The 23,752-nt window shown below is 37.2% G+C and overlaps 1 protein-coding gene across 3 annotated transcripts in view; it reads right to left on the bottom strand.

Annotated features, from left to right (window-relative positions):
• Positions 1–1,269, bottom strand: part of DGKB (diacylglycerol kinase beta) — a 326,673-nt gene extending 325,404 nt beyond the window's left edge. For 2 of the 3 annotated variants that reach the window (XM_079302917.1, XM_079302919.1), the window contains exon 1: positions 536–671. The gene's annotated coding sequence lies outside the window, so the exon portion shown is untranslated. Of the gene's footprint in view, positions 1–535; positions 672–1,151 lie in introns of those variants that run through there. The other variant, XM_079302918.1, reaches the window with a different exon arrangement.
• Positions 1,270–23,752: the final 22,483 nt, after the last annotated feature.

Below are 23,752 nucleotides of genomic sequence, written 5' to 3'. Positions count from 1 at the left end.
AATCCATCTCCAAAAGAGGACACTCGCAATGAAAAACATAATTACATTCACTTCTGACAAATAAAACTGTTCCTAAAAAAGAATCAGAACAACACTGGGCCACAAAACAAACAAACATAAACAAATAAACAAACAAAGCCCCCCAAACAAAACACACTCAAAACACAAGAATGAGCTCGCAACATCAACACGTAAAGTTTAAGAGGACAAGCCTTTAAAGCCTAAGTTTGCAGCTGCATCTTTTGTCTCCTGCCCTCGCTGTGCTCCCATCTACACTGGATGCCTCAGCACTTCACCGCTGTGAACCCGGCTCTCAGGGGCAGCATCAGGACACCGGCTGACGTTGAGCAAAGTGATACAGGTCGAGGCAAATCGGCAGCAACTAGAAATCAAAGCGACGCGTCGTGACAAACCCAAGACATCTCGGCTAGCCACAACTTTCAGCTCAGCCCCTCCACTACGCCCAGACACAGAGCCGTGCATCACGGCCCCCCGGCTCCCACCGCCCCGGCCGCCCAGCGACTCGCGAACTTACTGCAGTGCGATGCGGGCGGAGGGAGCGCTCGGCCCGGGGATGCGAGAGAGCCCGGCTCGCTGGGCAGCAGCCGGACCGGCCATCCAGCCGGGCCCCGCCAGCCAGGCGGCCGCGCCGCCGCCAGCCCCCCCGGCCCGCCGGCTGCCGCAGCCCGGCGCGCCCGGCCCGGCCCCGCGGGGTCCCCGCCGCCCTCGGCCCCGCTCCTCGCCGCCCTCCGCGGCACAGCGCGGAGCCGGAGCCGCCCTCCGCTCGGGAACGGGCAGGCGCCTCCGGGCGGCGCGGTTTTAAGCGGCGGTGCGCCAGCACATCTCCCACCCCCTTCCCGGCCGGGCGGGCGGCAGGGGGAGGGGAGAAGCGACACACACACACACACACACACAGACACGCTCTCGCACACACCGCACACACACAGACACCCCCGCCGCAGCCGCTCCAGCCCCCGCGCAGCTGCCGTACCTGTTGTCCTGCGCCCGCATCCCCCGGGCGCCGCCCGCTCTGTGCCCGCTCCGCGCTGGGGCGGCGGTGCGGCAGGACCCGCGCACCGCTCCCCGGGCTCCGCTCCCCCTGCAGCACCCGCTGCCCCGCGCCGCGAGGCGCTGAGCCCGGCAACACTTACCCAAAGTTTACACGGTCTCCCCGCCGGGGGCGACCGCCCAGGGCTGCCGGTCGCCCTCTGTGCCGCCCGCGGCGAGGAGCGGGGCTGTGCAGCGGGCGCACCCGCGCAGCCGCGGGGCGCGGAGGGGCCGAGCGCGGCCCGCCCCGCGCGTACCTGCCCGGCCGCGCTGCCGGGAGGAGGCGGCGGCCGCGGAGCGGCTCCCACGCAGGTGCGCGGGCGCTGCGCCGCCGAGTCCGCGCTCCGGGAGCCGGCAGAGGCTGCGCCCTGCCTGCCGCGGCACCGTCCGGTCCCCGGCAGCCGCTGTGCCCCGGCAAGGCCGGCCCGGTGCCCGGCCCGGTGCCCGGCCCGGTGCCCGGCCCGCAGCCGCCTCAGCAGCAGCCCGGCTGCCTCCGGCCCAGGCACCGCGGCGTGCCGCTCTCCGCTTTCCTCCAGCACCTGCTTCGGAACCTCTCCGAGGCCAGCAACTACCCAGCTAGGGGCTGAAGAATTTGCAGATTTCCTCAGAAAGAAAGAGAGAGCAGAGTAGCAATGGCATGGAAATTGATGTCTTTGTGCCAGTTTCTGCCATTAGCAAGACACAGAACTAGGAAGCTGATCAAACTTTCACCAAAATTTCCCCAGTGTGTTCAATGAGATAATTCTATGCACTACCAACTTCCATCCTCACCAAGTCTTGAGTGATGAGATATGCCTCAGAACTTCAGCTGGAAACCTGATACTATGTTTAGTTACAATAGTTTCTATTTCTATTCACTTTCTTGATATATGGCACTTAAAGACTAGCTTTGAAGGGTGTTTTAGGCAATGTAGTAGATGAGATTTAGCATATTGCTAGTAATTTTATGTAATAAACCCACAGAAATTTGAAAATAAAAAACATTTACCAGCATATTTGTGTTTCTTTTGTACGTGTATCCACTCTTCCTTTCTAAAATGTGCATTTTAAAGGGCTTAATTTTCATAGGACACAAGTGCTAGAAATTCTTGGAATCCTCTTTATTTTAGGAACCGTGTAAAACCATGCCAGCCTAATTTTGTTTATAGAGAGATTTCTTAAAGGAGAGTCCCTCAATTCACCTAGTGCACTGAATGTGGTTCCTTCAGCATAAATGGTACCTGCTGTCTATAAATTAGCTTCTCCACAAAACCATAAAAGACATGTAAATGTTTTGAATTAGCACAATTCCAACCTTTTGTTTAACAAAAGGCTTTGAAAACTTAGATGAGTTTCCAGTATACAAGAAAAATGCAATTTTATGTTATATAATGCAATAAGTACATATTTATACCATATACTCAGTGATACAAAGGCATTAATAACTAAAATTTCATTTTGACATAGTTTTGATTGTCTTAACTCAGATTGTATTCTAAATAATCCATTCAACTCTCTTCATAGTCTCACAAAACCAAAAGAAACAACAGCTTTTCTGTAACTCTGGAAGAATATGTTCTCTGATGCGTAGCATGATACACATTAGCCTTTAAATTCACATCCAGTAATAAATCCCTTTGTAAATACCTTTCCAAATGCCAGCTTCACAGTAGTACATGCCAAGTACTTGCCTTTAACTCCCCATGTCTTATCCATTGCTTTCCCTTTAAAACACTGATTTCAAGAGATTCTTTTTCTCTCAGGGAAGGAATTCAGTCCCAGTATATTTGAGCCTCAAGTTACTAAATATGGATCAAAACAGTGAAATACAGTGAGTAGTTACTTAATTGTGATAAATCATTCCAGTACAACACAAAAATTTTATAGGGCATGCAATAAAATGTTTCTTATCGTGGTATTTGGCAGAGGGCTGGTTTTGAATCACCATGTTGCCATAAAAATTGCTTTGAAGCACTCTCAGTTACACATGGCCATATAAAAAATAAAAATTGCTGCAAAAAATATGATCAGAATTAATTTTTTTTTTTTTTTATGTTGTGCAGAACTTCCATATATTCACTTAACTTAGGACTTAGACCTTTACTGTTCTTCTGTGCATTGGAACAGGGTCCAGCTTCAGTTCCTATTGAAATGGAAAAGGTCCCACAAGTTCATTTACAGTTTGGAATGACAAATCCATTGACACTTGTAGTTTTAAAACTCCAAAGAAAAATTTGTAGGTCTTACACATGGAAAGAAAAATTAACCCCTTCATTAAACATTTAATTTGCCCTAGGAAAACAACAACCCTCACACAGGTGAAAGCCAACTCAGTACAGCTGAGCTGTGAAAGATCAGTGTAAGAGATGGCAAAGTGAAGGAATATAACATTAAGTTTCTTTTTTCCACTGGAAAATACTTAGGAGATTGTTATCCACATGACTAGCTTTAGAAGTACTGCTGTATTATGTGCTGTTTTGAGAATAGTAGAGGATAGGGATAGATGGATTATGGTTTATGGCTAAGAGCTTCCTCAGCACAGAGCTCAGTTCAGCATTTGTGCATAAGCATCTTTGTTCTGGTTTCAGTAGAAAGCTCCATCATACTGTCCCAGAAGCAGGATGCTACTCAAACTGTATGTACTCCTGTCCTCCCCTCCTTTAATCAAGCTCCTACCATAAGCAGATTAAAATATGCAAAGAGTTTGTCTGTTAACAGCTCACTCCCTCACCAAAAAGAAAATAACAGATGTCTAGAAGCCACAGCCAGAATTTTAAATACTAAATTTATTATACTATATACTTAGATCTGTGTTTGGATATTTAAATGAATTTTGTTGCTAAGCATGACTTTAAGTTGCTCATTTAATAAAACTATTATGAACTTGGAGCCATACATTTTTACATGATTCATGAAAGAATAAATCACCTAACTCAAGAATCCTAGCAGAAAAATAATTCTCATTCTCCAATATGTTTTATTTGCTTTTAATATATTGCAACAATACCAGTCATCTGCTGTTATAGTATATTAGTAGTTTTGAAAGAAACAGTGTTCAGGCTTATAAATCTGACTTCAGTGGTGGCATTACTGTACAACATCACAGGTACAAACCATTGAAAGAAGACTGATTCCATGTGAAATCAGCTGTGGTAACAGCAAGCTATATATAAAGAAAAACTTTTTCAGAATATATGTCTTTAAGAAACAAATGTAGTTCACCAAATTTGTTAAAGAAAAAATTCATCTTCTCAGTATTTGATTCATCTACCTTAGAACATTTTTACACTATATGGAGAGTTTTGTGGAGAAACTGGAATTAACTGGAAGAAAACAAAACCTTTTCTTCACAGTAATTCTGTACTTCATGTGTTTTCATCAGAAAATGTCTAAATAGAGTAGACTACACTACTTCCTCCCAGAAACAGGAAATTCAAAAGCCATACTAGGGATCCAAAGGAATAAAACCATTTTATCAGAAACAAGGCCTTTCATAGATTATGCTGATATCACTTTACATTAATTATTGATATTCCATAGAATTGTACACATAGTCCACTTGATCCATATAATTATTTACACATAATATACCTATTTACACAGTTGGGGTGGGAAAAACTGTGAAATGCCCAAATATCCAGAGGCATTTGTAGGTCTACTATCACATTATGTATATATATATATATATATATAAAATATATTTATTCATATATATGAATGTGTGTGTGTGTGTGTGTGTGTGTGTGTGTGTGTGTGTAAAATCTAGGGTAGCTAAAAGAAAATATGCCACAGAGCATACATTTGTGCTTGAAAAAATCAAGGACTTTTGACAAACTAAAGAAAATTACATTAGTCTGCTGAACTATTTTTCTAGGCTTGTTATCCATTATACCAGATACTCTTACAGAATCTTTAGCTATTTTTTCATTAATGCAATTAAGATTTAAGACTGAAAACATTTCAATTGAGACCTGTTGAATTAACACTGGCACACTGGATTATTTGCTTGATCCAAGTGCTACAGATCAGTCAGTCTTGCTTTTGCCCTGGGAGAATCCTAGGCTGACTCCTCTTGGAATACATTCTGAGTCATATGAAGGACAGCAGGATGCGTGGGAACAATCTACATGAATTTTCTAAGGGTAAATCCAGCGTGATCAATTTGACTGTCCTCTGTGATGAACTGACTGAATATATGGATGAGAGAAAAATGGAAGTACCAGTGGATGGTACTTATCTTGGCTTTTCCAAGGCTTTCTATATGCTTATTCCCATAACATTCTCTTGCCCCAGTTGAGACACAACAGACTGGATTGGTGGTGGTGTGAAACCAATCAGACAGCTGGGCTAAGAGGGTAGTGGTTAATGGGCTGTACTCTATCTAATTGCCAATAGGAAGGGTCATTACCCAGGAATATCTCTTTACTTATTTATGGATAAAGGATATGTCCTTATATCTTTATCAGTGACCTGAAGGATACACAGGAGTACTCATTCTTAAAATCTGCAGGTGAGAGGACTAATTAACCCCTCCAAGGGTAGGAATGCCATCCACAGGGACCTAGACATGCTGGAGGAAAGGTCTGACAGGAACCTTATGAAATGCAGAGCCCTGCACTAGGAAAATAAAAACCCTCAGTGATGGCCTGGCTAGGGACCAACTCTGTTGAAAAAGCCCTGGGAGTTTTGTCAGACAGCAAGCTGAGCATGAGCATTGAGTCCTGGCAGAAAAGAAAGCCAATGCCAACCTGGACAGTAACCCATATTAGACCCTTCTGACCAGTATAGATCACACCTTGAATAATGGATCATGGGATAATTCTGGCTGAAAAGACTCTCAGGACATCTCTAGTTAGGATCAAATGAGATCAGACTAAGGGGCTTTATTCAAGAGACAGAGGCAGCATAACTTCTTTGGGCAACCTGTTTAGTGCTGGAGCATACTCATGGTGAAGTTATTTTTCCATGTATCAAGTTGGAACCTCTCATTTCCACTCATGCCCATAACCCCATGTCTTCCCAACATGCACAACTATGAAGAGCACATCTCTGCCTTCTTCTTAGATACCTCATGCATTTAATTCAGTGGGCTGCTCTTAGGTGTCCCCAAATCCTTTCTTTCCAGGCTGGATGATCCTAGACGAGCCCATCTAGGATATACAGTTTGTCATACAGGTGTAAGAATGTTCTAATTAGTAAAGGATTTGTTTATACTCTGGCTTCATATTACCTCTAGTGTTTTAAAGAAAGAAATGACAAGTACAAAATAAGTGAGGACAAAGGCATATATAGTATGGTAGAGTACCTTTCAGAAAATTTAAAGCTTTTCTTCCCTCACAACTTACTCTTGTCTTTACCTTCCATGTACATGTGCAGGTTTTTTCCCCTCTGTTGCTCCTTCTTCAAAGAGGGACCTTGGACAAACCTTAGATCAGTGGGAGGATGTTCAAAATATGATGGGGCAATGGGTTGACAAGCTCCTAAAATCTACATGAAAAATAGTATTTGTTTCAATAAGATGCAGGAATGAGCCCTTAGCCACACTAAATGAGAGATGGTTGCTCATTCTGAAAAGAAATTATTTAGTTAAAGATTACTTAAGAAGTTCACTCATTCTGAAACTCTAAAACATAAAGACTACTAAGCTCTATTATTGTAAAATATAAAGAATACTAAGCTCTATCTTATTGTACCTAACTGGGGCAGGAGGTTGAAAGGCAAAATGCACTTACTGTCTATTTCTGGATGTAGCATTATAAGAGTAATATGCATGTTTTTTTCAGTACATTTCATTCTATATATATATATAAATGTTATAAAAAAGAAGCATATGGCTAGGAGACATCAAAAAAGAGAGATATATTTATTTATATATCTCAAATATGCATTTAATTTGAAATTATGGTTTTAAGATTAATTACCATATGTATGTTTACTGAACTGTCTTAACTGTGTGAAAAGATAGAACACGTCCTTAAACATTTGTTGACTTTTAACACATATTTCAGAATCACTATTTAACATTCATTGACCAGTGTAATTGTTACAGGAAGACTTTTTGTTACAGTTTAAACTTAAGTTCAAGAACAATTGAAGCATAATATATTCTCTGCAATTGTTATAAGAACTGATGGACAAAATTATTAAACTTGGTTGATTTTAGTTCATTCATAATAATAATCTAGTGCAGAGATCATTGCTGTGACTAAAATACAAAAGGAAAGACATTCAGGGACTCCTGGGTGTAATGTCTTTCTTCCTCTGTTTTCTAAATTTCTTCTAAATTTGGCTCTGCTCACGTTGGTTATGTTAAATATCACGCCTGCACATGTGCTTCACAGAGGTAGATTAATGAAAGGCCAACAGCAGGATGTCATGCCTTAAAAAATAAATATGCAGGAGAAATTTATAAAAATCATCTCCCTGCGGTATTTCTGATGAGAAAAACAGAAGTTATCATAGCTACTGTTCCCTAGATTCATGAATTGACAGAGGTGACACAGATTGTATGTCTGCCACAGAGTCAGTATAGAACTTTCATGGATTATAATTAAACCAGTATCAGTACAGACACAGCTGACTAAAGAACTAATGAATCAATAATGAAGAGAAAAATGGGTTTAATTTAATCTAGAAATTTCCATGAGAATGAAAAGCATTTAGTGTAAATTGTAAAAGAAAATGGCGACATTTTCCTGGTTGATGCAGCATAAGGAAAGAGCGGAAAAAAAAAGGAACATATAACAAACCAATAGTATTGCAATTTTCCTTAGCTTGAAAAAGCACTCTACAAAAAATTCAGCATCAGAAAAAGAACAAGGATGCTAAGAAATTATTTTAGGGTTGAAATTAAAAAGTACACATATGCCTGCCCTTCACAATATTTGAATATAACTTGTCATATAACCATCAAGTGAACTAAAAGAATTCAAAACTTGCATTGCTAACTAGTTAGACCTAACTAATTAGCCCTACTTCATTTGAATTTTTATTAAATGTTTTCAAAAGAAAAACTTCTTGGAATAACAACAGATAGGAGATATACTAAGTTAGTAAACTAGAATTATATATCAAGCTATATTAGCATGAGTATACCTGACTGGTAAGAATAATTAACAAAACAATCAGCATCAAGACTTAGGGTTTTGGTACTATTATTCTGCATATTCAAGAGGTATATGTATTATTATGGCTGAAAGTTAGAACTTAAAAGCTAAAACAAATTAGAAATAGTTAAGAATTATCTCTAAAAATAAGTTTTAAAAAAGAGTAAGAAGAGAAGAGAGAAATAATTACACTTAATTACTTTAAAAGAGTTTTTCTAGAGGGCTAATGGAATGAATTTGGAAGAACATCTCCAAAAATGTCTTGTATCAGTGAAATTTAAGTAAGGAAAGCAGAAAAAGTGGGCTGAACAATGAAAAAAATTAAGAGTACTTTTTCTTCAAGATAGTAACAAGGAAGCCACCAGCAGACTTCAGAAAGAAACTTTTGGTGGATTCAAGGCAATCAGAAAAAGAGGAGAAAACAGTGGCAAGTAGGGGCTGGTTAGCACCTACTCTATATATAGCCCTTAAATCTCAGATTCTTACATAGTTTTTGGTGGAACTTAGGATTTTTCCTTCATCTGAGTTTTGTTCTGCTGAAATGTCAGGGATCTATTTAAATTAGTTGAACAATTTATTTTATAACAATGTAATAAAGGATATTTTGTTATATCTAAAATAAAGTAGATCCCTAAAGAGGCATACTTTTTATTTTTATGTATTTGATGCTGCTGTCTTTGTTCACTGATATATTTTAAATATTTAAATGTAATATTCAAATTAGTGTTACACTGCAGATACATCAAGAAACTTGGTTTTATGCAAGTGTTTTGTTAAAAGTTAATAAAATTCCTATTCTTAATACTTTCTACTATCATTAAAATGCTTGTGTCATTTAGCATTATGAACATGTATGTAATAATAACAAACTCATTCCACTCACTTTTCTGAGAATAGAATCACATGCAGCTTGCAGGGAAAATTTCAGAAATTTATCAATGCATTTTTGCTTTTGTATTTTGTTTTACATGATGTTAAAAGCTAAGTTCTCTTCTAGTTGTACTTTCACAGATATCAACATAGATTTTTCTAGACTTACACCATATAAATAGGACAAAAACAAGGGAACTGGTTTTTGAAAACAGCAGGATCCTGTCAGTAAAGCACTCTGTGGTGAGCTTAGGTAATTTTGCTGTCTGCTCTGGTTCTGCTATTGGCCCATTATTTGACATTGACATCCAAGATCAAGGCATGTAAAATCAACACTGTGATTTAAGATTGCAATTTTTAAAATCCTTCTTTAACAAACCTCAAGTATTCAGTCAGAAAAAAAAGAAAAAACCCAAGTAACTAAAGTTTAACTTTCAAACATGTCCAAAAATTTCTTATTTTTGTTGATACATAATAAATCAATGCCTAGGCCACCAGTGGGCCATTTTCTTTCATATACCCTTCAGGAAACTAAATATAACAAACATTTCAATCATTAAGTTAATACTTAATCAAGGTCTGTGCAAACCACAGAGAAATTGATTTTTCACTCAGAAGTAACTCTAGAAATGTTTTCAGCAAAGAGGTAATGTTCCATAATCTTATGAGAATCTCAGGATGGTTGAGGTTGGAGGGAGCTCTGAAGGTCACCTGGTCCAAGCCCCCTGGCTCAATCAGCATCACCAAGAGCAGATTGCCCAGGGCTGCCCCATGGTTGAGTATATGACCTCACTGGCCTAGTTCAGACTTTCTGAAGGCTCAGAAATCTGCAAATCTTCCTGCCTGTGAATGCCACCCAATACAGAAAAGATGAACTGGACAAAACTCAGGAATGGTACTGTACTGATACTTCTACTGAGGGACAAGAACTTCATTCCACCTTCTGTTTCTTCTGGATTCCAGGATGCTTTTCCACCTAGGGGGGTCTGTAAAGCCATGTTATGAACTGAATTTTGATACAATAACATTTCTTTAAATCAAAAGAAGTGACAGAGACAGATTCCACCAAGAGCAGATTGAATGTTAAAATTCTGGCACAGTGAAGGAGAGTACTTTGAACCCCTTCAGAAAATGTTTGAAACAACAACTTCTCCTTCTCCTGAGAAATTTTAAAAAAGAAATGGTGACACTTTTAAGATTATGTGAATACCTGTTGGAGATGCCCTGAAATGTCTATTAGATAAAGTTGTTTAAATGACTATGCTTTGAATTTGCTTTTGAATCTAGTTCATCTTTTGCATAAACTACCATGATGCCTCAACCATGAAGACTTGAGCCATTTTGGATATGTGAGTACGTGCAACACCAGGAACAAGAGACATATTGAGTTCAGCATTAAACAGCAAGATGGAAGAACCACATATCTGGAACTTGATTTTAAGTGTTTGCCTAGATAATCTAATCAATAATTTATACCATTTTACAGCAAGCTTTTTAACTACTTATATATGTTTTACTTCTCTAGACTGAAATTATCTGGAGCAAGGAATTTCTCTGATGTGAATACTTACACAGTGTCAGCACAACGGAGTAGCAAATTTGGTTTGATCTCTCATAAAATGAGTCCATGGAACTGTGTATATTCACCTGGCCTATATGAACTACAACATTATAGCTGTGTGGCATGGGAAGTATTTGCTTCTAAAAGCTGAATGAAACCAAAATCAGGAAACCAAACCATAAACACAATGCATGCATTTGCTACTTTCAAAGTTTAACTTTTTAGACCAATTTTTGCACTCAGATTTTGAGTATACCAACTAATTTAATGCTTCTGTTTTCTTTAATTGCTTTAAGAGTTTTTATATTTTAGTTTTAATAGCTTTGCGATGCTGAGTTTGTTTCGATGTACAACAAACACTTTGATTAGCCCTTATTTTCAAAACTGTCTTGAATGGAATTACTTCTGTCTGTCTGCTAATATGAATAAACATGCACAGCCCCTTTCAAAACAAAAACCAATCCTGATGCTGGAAATTGTGCTAATTTCTATCACTTATACATTCAGGCTTATTATCTGGAAACTATCTCCTTGATATTGTGCATTTGCATATGCATGAATAGTCATCCACCTGCATACAGTTATTCTTGGTGCAGTGTTTTGCACTTGTGAGTTGGGATTTCAGACATTATGCTCCATTTCTACTCTTTATTGATTGATCCCCGATTCTTCTGTAGGAGGCTTCACTTGACATAGATACTGAGGGAAGTAGAACTGGTGGAGGGGAAAGGGAAATATCATCTTGTTCAACTAGTGCTGCAACCAAATAGTGCTGCAACTATCAGAATTACTATGATGTATGGGGTTGTGGAGCAGGATATGCATAGGGATTTCTCCAGCTCCTCACCACCTTCACAAAATAGACATACAACTTGCAATTGTCAAAGTTCAACAATCTCCTGTATTATTGTATTTGATTTGTTGTTTTGGTTTGGTTTTTAATTCATGATGGTCTTCATAAAGCTACAACTCAATTTATTTTTAGACATGACTGTAAATTCAGGTCTTATCAAAATGGTACCCTGCTTTTAAAAACAACTTTCAGCTTTTAACAAAGGTGGCAAAATAATTAATGCAAAGCTAATTCTACTGCTAGAAAACTAAGACATATTTCAGGCTGAAAAATTTGTGACTCTTCAGCCTGAAGAAGAGAAGATGGCATGGAAACCTCCTATCAACTTTCCAGAGTATTAATGGGCCCTACAGGGAAGGCAAAGAGGGACTTCTGCTCAAGAACTGCAGTGATGGGACAAGGATTAAGGGATAAAAATTGAAAGAGGGGACATTTGGGTTAGAAAGAAATTTGTTAATGTGAGGGTGATGAGGCAGTGGAACAGGTTGCCCAGAGGGGTTGTGGATGTCCCAACCCTGGCTGTGTTCATGGCCAGGCTGGATGGTGCTTTGAGCAACCTGGCTAGTGAGAGGTGTCCCTGCTTAAAGCAGAGGGACTTGGAACTAGAAAACCTTTAAGGTCTCTTCTAACCCTTTACCTTTCTGTAATTCTATGATATAACAGCACTTTATGTAACTAACCCCCATTTGATTTTAGTAGAAAAGCTTAAAATAGTAGCTGGTGCTGTTACAAATGCATCCATGCTCCTTCATACTATTTTCTTAGGATGGGCAGAAATCTCCAGGATGAGAAATTATTGTAAACTTTATGAAAGCCAGTGGCTAAGCAGATAAGAGACAATTAGTTTAGCAACTTGGCTGGGAAAAAGGTTTCAGCATAAATGAAGCAGTTACCTATTCTGTTTGGTCTTTCAGCTGACTCAGATGCACACAGTGGGAAGCAGGGACAATTTGGGTCACTTCCACAACAGAATAAGGATTGCAATTTACAAAGAGCCAATGCAAGGTCTCTTTGAGACTGAAAGCACTGAGAGGTAATACTTGGCATGAAGCACTTGAGAAGAGACAGGAGAGAAGAATTTGTGAGACTTATGCTGTACAAACACTCTGTCCCTGTAAGGATCCTGTCTGGTTTTGTACACTTACAGTACAGCCTCTTCCAGGGACTCAGATCTTTGCAGGTTTCTCAAGACACCACTAAGGATTTGTGGCAAAGTTGGCCATGCAATTTCACATTTCCATTTCAAATAGAAATGTTTTCAGCAAAGCAATTTTAGTATGCAGATACAGCCACTAATTGCTCAAAGCTACTTCTTAAATAACTGAGCTACTTCCTCAGCGTGAGGGATCAGTCTATTCCCAGAATGGCAAAATTTGCAAATTTTATCAGAAGCAAAAGTACACAAGAGCAACTTCTCTCCTTTCTAAGGAAAAAAGTGCCCTGCATTTAGGGCAAAGTGCTGAGGTTTGATTATACTGAAAACCACAGCAAAGACCTCCCAGTTTCAAAATACTTCACATTATTTTAAATTTTTAATTAGATGTCATAGCTCTAGTCAATTAGAAGTTATTAAATTACACCATTCAGGATACACTGGGAGGAATTAGTACATATTAGTAAATATTCATTAAAAAGGTGGTGGTATTTTCTTTCTCCAACATTAGAGGCTACAGATGGGACCCTAGATATATGAAAACTAAGAGATCTTTGTTAGTTAATATCATGTAAATGTATTTTATTCTTGCTTAAAGAAAAAAGACATGAAGCCAATGCTTTGCTATATGCAAAGAGTAGAAAAACAACGTTAAATAAAGAGGTCAGAGAAAAACTGGTGGATGTATACAGGTAAAATAATAGATTACAGAATGGCTTGGTTTGGAAAGGACCTTAAAGATTAACTGTTTCCAACCCCCTGCCATGGGCAGGGACATCTTCCACCAGATCAGGTTGCTCAGAGCCCCATCCAGCCTGGCCTTGGACACTTCCAAATATTAACTCATACTAACTTTCAATATTTTTAGGAAATTAAATAATGACAAAGAGTAAAGAGAAAAATGTTCTGGAAGCAAAAGAGAAATTGAAAGTTTGCTTAATGAGCTATGAATTAAGGAGAATACATAATATATATATATATATATGGAAGGTAAGAACAAAGAGAAATTCCCCACATTATAATGCTCTCAGTATGTAATCCTTTTCCCTACTAATCACATCTCAGCTAGAAAAAAAATAACAGTGGCTTAGATATGTGCTTTAAATATCTGTAAGGCCCATAAAGAAGTTATGCTGATTTTGTAATATTTGACATTAAATACAGCAAAACAACTAAAAAAGTGATGATACACAGTTTTCAGGAAGCTGACAGCAAGATTTTAGTGATCCTGAGATAAACAGTGCTGAAAAGTAAATTGTAGTAACTTGTCAGAATCATAGATACTACATCTGCATAAAAATGATGCATCTGAATAAGAAGTGTTTAATATTAATTCCTAAGAAAAATGTCTTTGAAAAACACCTTCATACTAAAAGGCATTCAGAATAATTGTTAAGCCTAGGAAACAGTAAGTGATGCTACAGTTAGAAACCTTCCAGTTTTCCCAGCTGAAATGATTGAATAGATCAAAAATTCAAGAAAGTTGCCTAATTCACAAAAAAGGAAAAAAAACATTAGCACTTACCTGTAAAAACCCCTTGCAAAGAAGCAACACTTTGATTTGCTGATGCCCTGGTACAGCATTATTTTTTAATGGACAATGAGCTGTCAATTGAGATTAAGTTCCTTGAAAAGTTCTTTTCATTAAATAAAGCTTCTTAATAAAAGTAATTGCTTTTCTAATTCCCCACTGGGCTGCTGGAGCATAATCCAGTAGCTGCTATATAAAAAGTAGAGTCTCAATCACTTCAATTGATATTTGGACTGGAACCATAGCATCAAAACCAAAGCCTTGGCAAAATAATATATAAGCAAGAATGGGACTGAATATGTTGCAGAAAATAAGTAGATGTGCTTAATAATTTTAATGCATAAAAATTATTTCAATATTTAGTTATATTTAGGCTTCCTTTATTTGATGTATTTTCAAAAGCAAAGAAAACATAGGAATAGAAAGAGCAGCAGCTTTCCCTTGCAATAGATATATCAGATAACTAAGGGAAATTGTATTCTACCAACCCATCTAAAAGAAAGCATATGAAAGGAAGTTTAATGAATAGTCTTACTGAAATGTTGAGATTTTTATTCATGTAAGAGCCAGCACTTTCTGAAATTTACACTTTATAAAAGAGATTATGTCTGGGCAGACTACCCTGAATTTGTAGCAGGTTTTATAGATTTTTCTCCACTTGAAAATTTGGTGCTGTGTAATAAAATAGGGGGTCTTTTGGTTGGTTGGATTTTTTTACTTTATGGAACTAGCTTGTGGAACTAGTTGGTCTGCACAGCAGATAACCAAATGATTTCTGTTGAGAAAATGTATCCTTGGAAAAGCACAATGGACACTGATTCATGCTGCACAGCCATGGAATATTTGTTTCTTTTCCCAGATACTCCAGGCTGGTCAAAGGAATGGAGATACTCCGATCCTGTGGAACAATCAGATGCAGCACTAAAATGAAAAATAGATGTTGCAAAACAAATGGAACCTTTCAGGGTGCTGCTTTAACTGAACTAGTTATTAGTTTTTATTAAGAATCAATTGTTACCTAAACCCCATGATATTACAGTGAGCACCAAGAGATCCTTTCTTTTCCTGGTCCTGATTCTGACTAGCAGGATAACTCCAAGATTCCTCTTTCTTTTAACCTGAGGTCTGCTTTTCCACTCATTTCTCATGTCTAAATGTGAATTAGGTATAACTGCTTCTTTTTGTATAGCACCTGGTATAGATGTAGTACAATTCCCTACAGGCTGTCCCTATGACATTTTAGTGAGACAGCTGAGAGATATTTTGGAAATAATAGTTAGAAAACTAAAAATCACTCTTTTGGATGTGTATACCTAAACAGAAACCAGAGAGGATAGTCTCTGAATTTTTTCTGGCTTTCTCTTATTACAAATGCAGAAACACTGAAAATGCTTGAAATAGTTAATTAGCTATTCATCTCTTCCTACTAACTAAATCTCCATTAGATAATAGTGAAATTTCTTTCCACAGAATAATTACAAGGAGTTAATTGAGCAAACTGGTCAAAAACACAGTAAGATTTTTTGTCTCTTTACACTTTGTTTGGTTTTTAAATTTTGTTTTATAGCAGGCTGCCTTAAATATTTGTATTTTGTCTCAATTTTTATAATAGCAAACCATATCTGTTTAGTATAGCTCATAAGTAATGAGTAGATTTTCTACATTAAGCCAATCATCTCTCAGGACTGAAGACAGAAAAAAAGTGAAGCATACTTAAATAGAGTAACAGACCCCTTCTTCCTTGGATCCTGTAAAGAATGCTCTCTTAGTTGTCCTGGCTTTTACTAAGTTTTTAGTTGTAAACAACACAGAAGAATATTAAGCACAATGCAGATGTTTAACTAAAGACTTCTAATGAAAGATTTGCAATGGACTGACTGTAAGGCTGCTTGGAATTCAAGCAATAAAATTGCTCTGGGTAAGTGAACATAAAGTAACCTGTACTGTATATTAGATGATTACATCACAGGACATTCCATAACCAGCTTCCCTGGTATCTTGTTATCCCTTGATAGCTGTGTGAAATTTTTTTTTATCTTGCAAAGAAAATCCTCAGCCTTGAAGAAACAAATGAAAGCTTTCTTATTCATTAATTAAAAATAAAAAAATAGTTTGTAGCTATGGGAAACAATGTCCACCTTCATTAAAAAGTAATTTCAGATATTGATTTTAAATGTGCTTGTTTATATGTAAATTGTCTGTTATGCCAAATGATTCATACATCAGAAATGCTACACATGGTGTGAGCAGAAACAGGCAATCACCTGTGAGATACTAAATTCTCCTGCTTTACTATGTGTACAGCCTGATCTTAAACATTTCCTGCATTGCTAGTAGTTAACATTATTCTGAATACAATCATTATAGATTTTTATTATTTTCAACCTGTTTCTAAACAGGGAGATACTTATTGAAAGATTCTTTTAATATCTTTTATGGATTTCATTCCATTTCCATATGTTTTCACTGGAGCTTGACTGACAATAAATATTTTGCATTTTACATATATAAAAAGACATCCAATTAAACTGCTGTAGTCTGTGAAGTTCCATTACTTATAGGCAATAAGATAATTGCACACTGTTCAAGATTTCAAACTCCTGTTCAAGACATACCTGTTTATTCCTACAAGTCTGAGCAAATGTTTTTCTCTTTTTAAAGTGTACTGTTCATCCCCACAAAATGAAATAAAATATAGAACATCACCATCACAGACCAAATTAGGGGGAAGCTTATGAGCACACAATAGTATTATTCTGTCAAAGTAATTTATAGACATGTAGAATTATTGCAAAAAGTCCCCCTTTTTAAAAAAATCACTAATAAAAGCAGAACAAAAAATTCAATGAATTTGATAAGAAATGTTTTTCCAGACAGATATGGTCTTTAAAGATCATTTTAAAATTTAAAATGCATCATCAGCCCACTGGAGCAGAAATTAGTGAAAAAAAAATCTCCTTCTTTCTAATATTAATTTATCACAAATTCTTGGATAGGTATAGTAATTTCTGGATCTGGCACTGAAACTGGAAAACAGGGTTGCTTATGCCCCACAATATCATAGAAAGTGGTTTTAGAAACCCACAACAAGCTGATATAAGCCCTAAGGGTTCTTTAAGTAAGTACTAGCTTACACTTAAAGATGACTGGTTGTCCATTACTGGCAGTGAAAATCAATGCAGTTTATAGAATCTAGAGATGCTCAGCAGCCCCAGTGTAAGTGTCCTTGTGGAACTGAGCTGCCAGGGCTGCATCTGTCTAGGCTGCACCAAACAGCTCCTTATCAGCTACACAGGGTGTGTATTTTTTTCCACATTGACACCCATACATGGGCATTTCAATTCCAGTGTCACAATCTGCTAGCTGAATTTTGCTTCTGTCACTGAGCACATCTTTAAAATAGTGCTTAAGATAGAGGAAAGTAATTTTTTTTTTTTTCTTATTTTAAAGGACTATTTGATTTGAATTTTTAAAGTAATATTCGGAGTTCACTTAATTAAAATGGAGTATGCAGCCTTGACCTCCCCATAATTAACTCTTCTTTCTTTGAAAATCAGTAGCAATTCCTTTTAAATCAATGTGGTTTTTCTGTCTCTGTGGAAACACTGCTAAACTTCCCACTTAAAAACCTGTACCTGTACCAGGACAATGGTTCTTTTGCCAGACCAGCTCTGACAAACAAGATGTGTTTTTTAGATGTCGTGGCTACACAGTTCTCTGCACTTCTCTGACCTGAGATCTCGGTTGGGCTCTGACACTTTGGTGTCTCATGGAGTTGGTATTTCATATTCACATTTTTCTTACACCCAAGCAGTCCAGTCTGACTTAAAAAGGGCTCTTGAGGCCAATACATTTGGGACAGGCAATAGGGCCCTTATAGGATCATTTCTGATCTCCTCTGCTCTTAGGTGAACCCCAAGAGCAGCAGGCATGATGTGCCACAGTCAGATGGGACAAGCTCAAAGTGCCTATGGCATGGGTTGACCCATGAGACTCCATAAGGCCAGGAGAAATACTCACTGCATTGTTCCACAGATGCCACAAAGAATTTTCCAGAAGATAAATATTTTGAGTTGGCAGAAAATGTGCCTTTTATAGCCTTGTCAGGAGCTGGCTCCTACACAGAAGTATAGAGACAACAGCTTGCCTCCTCCTGGACGAGCATCAGTTAGGGAATAAGTTGGTATAAATTCATTATACTAAAAAATAGAACATAAAACAAAAGTATATTACCATAAAATGAAAACTAAAAGTAAACAGTTTATGAAGAGAATTATGAATTTTGTTGTTTTATGAAATCTTAATTTACCATGTGTTCTGATTTAAAATGGCTGTTTGAACAAGAGCCCTGAGAAACAAGAATACTACCAGGGCTACTGTTTATTCCAAAAATGCTTACCACCTGTGGCTCTGCATATCTTCTATTAATTTACAAATGTGAATCAGGAGAAGAACAGAATAATTTGATTACCTGACTGGTTTGATCTGAGCAGTGAAAAATTTCAAAACCCATCCTTGTCTTTGAGTTCAGTTTCCATTGACTGTAAAGTTAAAATATTAGAAATGCATTTACACATGAAGTATAACACTGAATAACAGCAAAGCAACTGCAACCTTGTCAGAAGATCCCAGTTTTAGTAATAGTGGTTCAATTGAAATCAAGGTGTCTGCATCACTGAATGACTGTGTTTTCATCAACCAAGTAATTTTGCTTTACAAGTCTGCATTTTTGGGGCAGTTAAGAAAGAAAATAAATCAGGCTTGCATTGTCATAACCAAGATTGATGGAGTTAGTACTCTAGGCTGACTGTAAAAAAGACAGAAATGTGCAAAATACAGCAAACTGAACTTTGTGAAGTTACACTAAACTAAACCAGTTGGTACAGTGTGGAAGAGTGTAGAAGTGAAAACATGCAGTAGAAAAGTCAGAGATGACAGTTTCTCTAATTCTATCCCACATACCACTTGATATTCCTCCTAAACTCAGTCTTTGCACATCAGGCATACTTGCAAATAAATTTGATAGAAACATTATTCATGTATTCATGGTGTCTGAACACATATTGTACCCCAAGGAATGGCACACAATCTATGTTATTCTACCAATAACACTTTTGTAGTGTACACAGCTGAAATTGGCTTTGTCTGCATCTTCCATAATGTGTGCTACCTTAGATCAGCAGCTTTCCATTCAAGCTTTAATCAAAACAATACTGAGCTTTCACATGGGGCAGCAGATAAGCCTTTTGCTAGAAGCTGGCTCAGAATCTCCCCATTGATTCAAATGTTTCTGGAAAGTTCATTTTAACTAAATGTACACATTTTTGCTGCCCAGTGAGAAGGTTTATTCTCTGAAGGGAGACTTGCTGCAAGAGTGCAAAGCTTTGTTTAAATAGCTAACTGAAGCAGAAAAAAGCATGGCAATATCAGAAAGAAGATATATTTCTGTCATGGTAAGTCTATTTTACTCATGTAACTAAAACTTACTTCCTAACAATTCACATGCCATTTACTTCCTTCCACTTTATACTTCTTTGGTCAAGAGACTTTTCAAATGCATCCAGCTGAACTAAAGACCTGGTTTTGTTAAAGTAGAAACTAAAGGTTACTCTTATAAGGACAATCTGTAGCTCTTCATTATTTTACATGCTACTGATAAGCATTTAACAGATTTGTTTTACAAAATGTTTCAGGATGTCAGTGGAATGGAAAATTATTTGACTTCCATGCAACAACATAAATAACATTGACATAAAAATACATACTCTTGATATCAACATTGGCACTATAAAACTACCATCTAAACCAGTTTTAGGATTGCATTATTGATAGTATCTAAGAACCGTAGCTTGACAATGAAAAAAACAAAAGGGCAAGAGCAAAATATCTCACATTTTTACTAAATATAGCAATATTCTTTGCAACTGAAAGACATCAGGCTCATGCATGGAAAAACCTCTTATTAGCAAACTCTTTTATGATTTTCACAGTCAAAAAAAGTGAATTATACCCTGTGTGCCAGGCTAAAACTGTGGCTCTGCAGTTAAAATTTTGACAATGGCTATTGAAATAATAAATAATGGTAAATAATAAATACTTTTTTTTTGCAGGGAAAAGATCTAATCATATTAAATAAAAAGAGAGCAAACTGGTGCTCTGTATGGCATGGAATAGCATTATTTCTCCATGTCTTGTTCTCCTAGCACTTTGAATAAAGGAGAATATTTGCTTACAGGGCAGAAGAGCAGGTTATTAACCATTAGAAATTTCAGACATAAGTCACAACTTTTATAAATTATTATTCTTTGTTGTTTACAGGCTGAAGGTTCTTTAATTAGTTAAAAAAAAACCAAACCAAAACAAAACAAACAGGTATAATTTTAAAGTAGTGAAATAATATCTTTTTCTACCATTACAATTGTGTTTATCTCCAGCTGTAAATTTGGAAGATCTATGAGATGAAAGATAATTGCATCTCAAAAAAAAGGCACGAAATAATTTTTTTCTGGGTACTTAAAGCAGAAAAGTTAATATATTTTTCAAGAACAACAAAAAAACCAAACCTTGGGTTGCAGAAAGGGCAGTCAGAATTTCCGAACAATAATTATATTAAAAGGTCTGGGGCAACATATAAAGTGCCTGGAGTCCTACCACAGCAAATAAATTCCAAAACAAAGTAGTGTTCAAATTGTCTGTGCTATGCATATACAGGTTCTGCATCTTCACTGATTTAGGCACGTGTTCAGCACTATCACAAATGCTTACAGACACATTACTGTGAGCTAGCACTCTTAAAGCTCCATATGGTGAAGTAGGTGGCAGGATAAATTTCTTGAGCAGAAGTCTGTGTGATGAGAAAGTTATTCCTAAGTGAATCATTGCATAATGGAGTAAAACAGTTTCTGCTATGTTGTTATTTCAGAAGATATTTCTTTCTATTTACACACAGGTACACAGAAGCTATTTCTTAATTTATTCTTAAAAGGAAACTAATATGCTTAATAAATTGATGACAGATTAGAAATTAAAATAGCTAAAGCATTGAAAAGGGTAAGGAGACATGGACACACACAACAAAAAAGTTAGGATTCTACTTTTGTTCCTTAAAACAAGCTCCTATGAAAATTCACTTTCAACAAGATTTGGAGGATCTGATCTCTGGAGAATAAATAAGCCTCAGGGTAATGAAAGTAGTATCAGTTCAAGATTTACCTTCCACCCTTTAATATATTCCTTATCTTCCTCCCACATCCTCTCTCAACTTTGCCTCAACTCCCCAGAATTTCAATTGGAAGAACAGTGCTGGCAAAATTGAGCTGAGGCTGCAGAGAACCTGTTTGAATGTCTATACACACATAATGCAATAAACCCACAACTGGAGAAACCTACACATGCATAATTGCCTGCCACCTAATGAAGTGTAAATAATGTATTCAAAATCTAATTACTAATATTTCACATGCTAAAAGAAGCTGGTCTATGTTTAGCTTCTCAGTCTTTTAAAACTTGATTCATAGCTGCTCTTCTTAGTGTAACCCACTTAAGCTCAGCATAACTCATTTAACGACAGACCTTCTAGATGCTAAAGGCCTTCTGGGACTGTAGTTTGCAGCTTTAAAAGGAATACAAAATTACCTGTAGAAAATAAGAACACTTAAAATATACACTTGTCTGTAAATAGATTTTTTGATGGTGCTATTTGATTTCTATTTGGAGGATGAACACCACAATACTGGCTACAATACCAGCTCTCCATACATAAATATTGGCTTCAGAAGCTGGGTTTCATTTTTTATGACCCAGAACTAAATAGAACAGCTGCTATTTAGCAAACATAAAATCATCTCATGTCTGATAAAAATAACATACTTATTAATGTTGCATTGCAATGGATTTGTTGATATTGTTGTTTATTTCAAATGACTATGCAATGCTGGAAAACGGAAAAATGATGAAAGGCTGAAAAAAAAGCTTTTCCCAAAAGCAAAACCCAGGGATTTTCAGTTTCCTGCTGTAGAAAGGCAAAGCCTCATGCTCCCAGGCTGCACATACCAAGTTATAAAACCAGAGCTCTTGGGAATCCGAGTGAGCAGTTCCAGAAGTATCAGAAGATGGCCTCTGTATGGCTCACTTTTGGGATGCAAACACCAGTGTCAAGGACTGAGCAAGAGATTTGGTGCATACCCAAAAGAAGGGATTGAAGCATTTTTTGCACTAGTGAAGCCCATAGTTGGGGTGTAAAAATTATCATTAAAAAATTCAGAGATGTGCTGAGAATCTTAATTTTAATTTTATACACACATGGAGTCTGTTCTTGCATATTTCCCGTGAATATTACCAAAATTAGCCTGGAAACAATCCTGAAAAAATGAGAATTGGAAACTAGCTCACATGAACTTGTTAAGCTAGGTTGCACTAACACTAACTGTAATAAAATTTTAAATGAGGTTCTTGCCACTAAATATTTGCTTTCCTTTGCTTTTCCAGCTGGTGCTACCATACCCAAGAAAGCTTTTAAAATGTAAACATGAAATATATAGCCAAAGAAACAGCCCCTTAAGATCAATCTTCAACCCCAAAGAAAGATAGATAAAGAAAAGTAATGTAAAACAAATCCCTGTAGGTTTGTGAAGAATTTTGCTACAAGAATAAGGGTAAGACTGACATACTTGAAATTCCCTAATGGTAGCCTACATGACATTGTTCTGCACAGCAATTTTTGGGACATATTTTGAGACTTAAAGTTCTTTTAAGAACTTGAATATGTGGAAATTAAGAAAATACTGTCTTCAGCGAAGGCATCTTCATCAACAGAACTACAATTTTTTGCAACCTGATTTATTGAAAAACAATTAGCTTGTATGCATTATTACTCAGAGGGTATGTTCTGCTTAAAAGAATTTTGATGGATATCATTTCACATCATTTCCATAGCTAAGTTGAACTTGAGAGCAGTGGAACAGATTTTGGCATTACTATAAGGCATTTGTAAATGAGGAATCTGCCAAAGTAATTGGAGTTTTATTTTCATGGGTGACTCATTACTTAGCTGAAAGCAGCTTGGGTAGCAAACATGTTTTCCAAAATTTAATCTGAGAGTATCAGAGATGATTTTTTCATGCATCTTTGAAAGTACTTGTTCTGACAACTAATTTTGTGATTGATTTTAACTTGTTAAATCAGATGTTAAAAGTTTACTCGTTTTAACAATTCCTGAACTACTTCAGACTTCTTAAAGGCTTAGGATGACAGTTTTTGTCTGATGCCAGACATCATAAAAACTATGTGTCAGAGCTGGAACATTCAAGAGACTTCTAATGGGTTTTTTATTAATGTTTTAGATGCATTTCTGAATACTTTTATAAATTTAAAAGCGAAGATAAAAGTAGATGATTTTATCTATAATCATTTATTTCATAATTATCTTGTGCCTTCAAGATGGTTACAGCTAGATTTCTTTAATTTGAATCAAAAGAAAAATAAAGCAAAAGAAAGTAGCAGGTGACCATCTGTGAAGAAACCATTGCCTCCAGCAATGCCCAAATATAATAATTTACTCCTCCTGAGGCAAAAGTTAAGATAAAACAGCTTTTAACTGAAGAACAATTTAACGCTTCCAATCTTGCAAGTTCAAAATTTATGTTTTTACTTA

Source organism: Erithacus rubecula (assembly GCF_903797595.1).
Source record: "Erithacus rubecula genome assembly, chromosome: 3".
Taxonomy (NCBI): Eukaryota; Metazoa; Chordata; class Aves; order Passeriformes; family Muscicapidae; genus Erithacus; species Erithacus rubecula.
This window is presented reverse-complemented; position numbering and strand designations above follow the sequence as displayed.